Raw genomic sequence first — 6,275 nt, 5'->3', positions numbered from 1 at the left:
TCAGTGGCACACTGTTTAGCTTGATGGATTCAGGAGCAGTGCTAAGCAGGCACGATAATGGTACTGAATATAAAGGCATGTCTGCATGCAAGTCGCGTGACTTTTGTCATTTGGGTCAGTCGACCATTTCAGGCGGTTGGATGAAGATCCTACATCTCCTAACCCTTCTTCTTCCTCGTCTCTGATTCTTCCCATACAGAACACCGCACGGGCCGCCGGCCGGACCACCGGCCCCCGCCGCCTGTGTTCCTCCGCCACCCCCACCCCCACCAAAGTCCCCAACCGAGCCCCTTCGTTCACAACGGCGAACTCCGGCGAGCTCTGAAAAATCGACTTACCCAATTTTGAAATTTAGTCTACTGTGATTTAACTAGTGTGGAATATAAAAGGGGAAAACCATAAGCATTGGGAGTATAGTGTTGAGCGTGCCATGGCGGATCTGAAGGTGCAAACCGGACAAAGGCAACTTCACAACCAATGTTTGCTCTCAACTAGCAAGTAAGTGATGGACAAGAAATCAGAGTAAAGCAGTGGCAATCTATTTTCTTGCTGCGACAAATAAGTTAAGCAGATACGAAAGAGTACCGCCTCTGGTGCCGCGCCGTGTATGCATCTGCTGAGAATTTGACGGTGCTGCGGTAGCGATGGCTATCGGCGACGTGGAAGCAGATCTAGGAGAGTAGACGGTGGCGGTGGGGCGCGGTGGATGAGATGGTCGTAGGAGCGGCGTCAGCAAGGTGGACGACGGTGGGGATGAAGCAAGAGGACGGGATGCAAGGATCCCGGTCCGAAGCCGTGGATGAGAGAGGTCGATCTCTTGTAATGGACGGCGGCGTCGGGGTATCAACTCCGGCATGGTGGAGGAGGACGGCGGTGGATGGGGTGGCGGGCGGAGGAGGCTGGGGTGGAGAGGGTGTTTTGGTGCCCACGGAGTACGAATGGGGAAATGGAGGTGGAGAGGAAGGGGGTGTTCGCACACGAACACGTCACCGTGTACCTCCAACGCCGAGGGTGATGCACCGCAGCTCACGTCGAAGGAGACCCGTCCGGAAGCGCGCTACGCAAGCAATCCGACGGGTGCTTTTCAGGACCCGAAACCCCACGCACCCGGGAGGGACCCCGTCTGGACGTGCGGCGGCTATGGGTTGCCATAGGTCGGTTCGCCCGCCCCTAGAGCCTCGAGGATCGCTGCCCTTCAACACGAAGAACGAGAGAGAAAGAACAAGGGAGGGATGTAAAACTAGGGTAAAAAGTAGATGGGTTTTGCGATTGTATGTTGTTGTTCAATCGGCCGTCACCCCTTAAGTATATAAGAGGCGGCTGGACTTCCCGTGCAAGGAAAATGCTTCAATTCACGTCCAAAACCCTAGTCCAATTCGGATTTGTTTGGTCCGAACTTTCCAAAACTGTTCGGTAAAATCTGGCTGCATCTTGCGGGCCATGTTTGGGGGAGTAAACGACATCGGATGGAAATGAGCCCAAAAGCAATCTTGACCGTTTCGACGAGACGAACAACTTTCATGTTGAACGTTTTTTGATCTAAGGCCATCTTGAGGGGGGTTTCGGCTGTTTTCCAAAGTCTGCAGCAGCGAAATTCAAAACCCGGACGAACATACCCGGAGTGTCCGGCCATCCACAAAGAAAATCAAAACCCGGATGGTTTTACCCGGAGTGTGCGGCCATCCAGTGTGGCAGCGTCTTGTACTGGCTGTAACTTTTGCATACAGCCTCGGATTAAGACGATTTTTATATCAAAATCGACCGTTTCGACGAGGCGAAGAACTTTGCAGTTGTAACTTTTTCCATCAGAGGCCATCCTAATTAGGTTCCATCCCATTCTCTAATCTGATGCAACACGAGTATCTCCGAAATTGGCATATCTTTTGCACTTGAGCTTCGTTTTTGTAGCGACCCGACCTCAGGCGGTCAAGTCTCTGTGCTTAAGTGTCAGCCCTGGATCGGTATGCTGACACACACAATACTCGAGGATTTATAACAGAGGTAAATCACATGTATAAAATAACGTAAATACTATTACCTCAATCCAAATAGCGGAAGTAACAACAATGTTGTGGATTCCCATCAACACCAACGGCAAAGTTGAGTGTAGAAATCGTAACCCTAACGTATCACTTACTCGTCGTAAGATTCCTGCAACATGAGACGTTGCAGCCACAAACGGTCAGTACATTGAATGTACTGGCAAATTCACACCATAGGTTAATGATGAATTATAACTATCACTATATGCATATTTGGCTGGTGGAAAAGCTCTATGGTTAACATGTTTTTGCGTAAAGCCAATTTTTCCCTACAACAAAGGAATAAATTTTATTTAACTATCATGGTGGTTGTTAAACATTGAGAAGGTACCTCCAACTCAATCCAAATTAAGAACATGATTAAACCCAATCAAATTTAAATTAAAGTAACATGATGAGATACACATGATAATCTAGGAACTAGATACTCAAGACGTCCATAACCGGGGACACGGCTAATCATGATTAGTTTGTACACTCTGCAGATGTTTGCACACTTTTCCACACAAGACTCGATCTCCTCCGTTGGATTTCTCGCACTACTTGGTGTTTGAGAAACGGATGATCGAGACACAGTCTTTCAGAAGCATTTACTCCGGGCAGACCGTTACACCTACAATCCCCCTACATCTGCTAGTCCACCTCTTCAAGAGCTCACACAACTTACTCAACTATGCCAGAGCCCATAATGGCTTGTGGCTGCACACGGAAGTTTCTAGCATGAATAATCTTATGATCCCTTTGAGTCTGGGTGGCGGTCCATACGATGATCACACGGGTACTCCGGGATATCCAAAAATACAGGCAACACTGGGTTCTCCAGGTGCCTCAATCCACCCAGATGTGAATTAAAGTAGGCACCTTAAGTTGATCCATTAATTAACAATCTCACATCTGTCATGAAATATACTCAAACCCAATCCACGTCTACGAGCATAGCATGGCAATATAAGCATAACGTAATAGTAACTCCCAAGGTTTGAATGCAGGGCAATAGGTTCTACCTCATCAACTACTTCCCAATACCCACATGTTATTCAGATCCTAACCATGCAATGTTTCAGGGTTGAAACTAATGCATAAAAACTGGGTATGAAAGGGATATGATCAAAGTGTGAACTTGCATGTACTGTTGATGAAGATGATTCACACTCAAAACTCTTGATAATTTCTACTCGTCACACTCCGGTCAATCTATCGTAGGCAAGCAATAGTAACCACACATAAGCAATCACTCAAAAGATCGGGAAGAACGAAGAAGACAGTTCGGAAAACATCAAAACCAAGCAAATAACTCTTGCAACATAAAACAATTTCTAACAGTACTAAAATTATGTGAATTTGTCCTTATCAGTAAGTTTAGGTCAAGAGCTTCGATTTGCAAAAAGAATCAACTAAATCGGAGTTACGAAACTCAAGTTACGATCAAACGAAGTTAAAGTACAAAACTGTTTGAATTCAAATTTTAAAACTTTCAAAAATATGTTTAAGTTGTTTTACTGGATAGAGGGGATCATGACAAAGAAGTGGGCGTTGGTTTCGTTGGATTTTGATAAACGAGCAAGAAGTAGTGGTGGTTTGAAAATCAGGGACTAAATTGAAAAAGAAAATATCTACACCTAGGTCCCTGGCCACGTGTCAGATTCTACTTGTTGAAACAGTTCGCTACAGAACCTAAAACGGCGAACGTCCGCCAATTAGAGAATACAGATTCGAAAAGAAAGAAAAGAAAAAAACAACCAATCTAATCCAGACTGTCCATCCTAGATCTAACGGATGGGAGAGGAGCCGGGGCTTACCGCGGCGGAGGGCGTCGACGTCGCCGGAGAAGGCGGCGGCGGCGGCTCGGGCTTCGTTCGCGCGGCGGCTTCAGCGGTCGGTGGTGGTGGTGGAGTAGACGGGGAGGGGCAGCGCGAGACTGCGGATCCGATGGCGGTGGCGGCGGCGGTTGAGAGCGGCGGTGGAGCGCGGGGCAAGGCGGCGGATCTCATGTGGGGCTCGCAACTCCGGCGAGAGATCAACGAGGTTGTGGTGGGTTTCGGGCCTTGCGATTTGAGGAAACAAAAACTCGGGGTCGAGGGCTATATGAAGGGGCAAGGCTTGGGCAAGGGGCAAGGCGGGAGGGAGGTGTCTGGGTCGGGCACGGCGGCGGCGGCGTCTCGTGTGAGCAGCGGACTCCGGCGTGAGGTCAGGGACGGACCCGGCAAGTGGGTCCCACCTGTCGGTGGCTGGCGAGGCGGCGTGCGTGCGAAGGAAAGAGCGGGCGAGCGAGACGGAGGCGGTTCGGCGCGGCCGCAGGCCGCTGCTGGGCTGGGCCGGCTGGCCTGGCGCGGAGAGAGAGAGAGAGCAGTGCTGGGCTTCGGCCTGGCACTGTTCGAAGAGTTATTTAAAAAAACACACACACAAACGAAATTAAAAAACAAATAAAATAAATATTATATAGGCATATAATATATCAGAATTTTCAAAAAAAAGATTTCCTACAAGCTGAACATTTTTGTAAAGTCAAATAAAATCCAGAAAAATTCAAATAATTCAAAGAGTGCTACTGCTCTAATAAAATCCAGTAAAAATCATTTAAAAAAATACCAAAATTAATTCAAATTTATTTCTCTCCAATTTTCTGATGTAGGGAATCATTTTACCCTAATTTCTTTATATTTTATTTTTGGAGAAAAATAATTTGAATAAAACCCAAATAACTCCAAATTGAAAATATTTCAAAAGGACTTTGAATTTAATTCTTTTAAAACTTCCAACTCATATTTCATATATTTTTTAAGAAGTCATATTATTTTCTCTCGTGAAAATCATTGAGTTGCTTAAAGTTTCTGAGTTGGAAAATATTTCCAAATGAAATTCAAATATTTTCAACACCCCTTTTCATTTAAATAAATGGAAGAAGTCATGTCATCTTCTCTCCAGGGTTTTGTGATGAAAAATATTTGAATTCACGGAGATCATAAATGCAAAAATGAAAGTTTGGGAAAGTCCTTTTATTCCCTCTCATTTAACTTTCAAAAAGTTTTGAATTCACTCACTTTCAGTCAATCAATCACACAACAATCAAATCTATCTATTTATTATAACATTCCAAAATTTAGAATTTTGGGATGTTACAAACCTACCACCCTTAAAATGAATCTCGTCCTCGAGATTCGGAGAGGCTAGAAAGAAATAGGTTAGGTTTGGGGGGTCTTCTCAAAATCCATCGATCATCACAGGGAGTCTGGGGTGCTACCACCCTTAGAAGCATTGTTATGGTTCCATCCAAACTCATATACTTCATCCTTGTTCTTGACAGTGTCGGTCTTCTCAGATCGTAAGGATAATTCCTTCTTTGGCTCTTCCGGTAGCGGCATAACCTTTTCCTCAATTCTTCTGTCCTTTCATCCTGGTAAGGTTATTCCGAGACTGGGTCTTCATAGCTGATAGGTCTGGCGCCAATACTAAACAACTATCGATATCTCATGGTGGTCAACAATTTATGGTTTGTCCTGCAGGAAATGGGTCTGGGTTGAACCTCACCGTATAATCTACGGTTGGCAACAACTGCCGTGTACAAGGGAAAAATTATCATACCATTCTAAGGTTTAAACAAGGTTTGATCGTCGTCTCTCTACTATAGGTAAGTCACTCAGATTTACCATCCCACATAGCAAGGCGAATAATAAGAGTAAGTCGGTATGGTGATCAATCCATCCCGCACCCAAATCATTACCCTGTATACGGTTTAGTGAATCTCGCATTCTAACACTCGGTCATCCTCACAAGCGTTAAAGAATTTCTCTTGTCGACGAACTAGGTTCGGATAAATCCATTGATTCTGCAAGCCAAACAAACATCTATCGTCCCTTCACAACTCTCAGGTTTGCGTAAACTCCTATAAAATCGTCTATTGCTAAAATCGTAACTTCTTCCAGGGTTTTTCCTTTAGCAAGAATGTGCTTGCTTCTTGGCAGGTCCTGGGGCCTGTGGGTTATGGCCCATCTCATCACTTGTAGTCCTTGAACTTATCATCGGGCAACTGATCATTATTCCAACTTCCAACTTCCTAGTATTCTTAAATCCATCCAATTGTACCGTCTTCCTTCCTTCTATTGGCACCAAACTAGGACATGATTACTCAGACTCATCATGGAATTTCCATTGATCCATATTTCCAACATCATACCTCCTTTATATCCAATAGTAATTCATCTCTTCATCCTCGTGGGATATCCCACATACCGA

The sequence above is a fragment of the Triticum aestivum genome, chromosome 4D (assembly GCF_018294505.1).
Source record: "Triticum aestivum cultivar Chinese Spring chromosome 4D, IWGSC CS RefSeq v2.1, whole genome shotgun sequence".
NCBI classification, from domain to species: domain Eukaryota; kingdom Viridiplantae; phylum Streptophyta; class Magnoliopsida; order Poales; family Poaceae; genus Triticum; species Triticum aestivum.
This window is presented reverse-complemented; position numbering follows the sequence as displayed.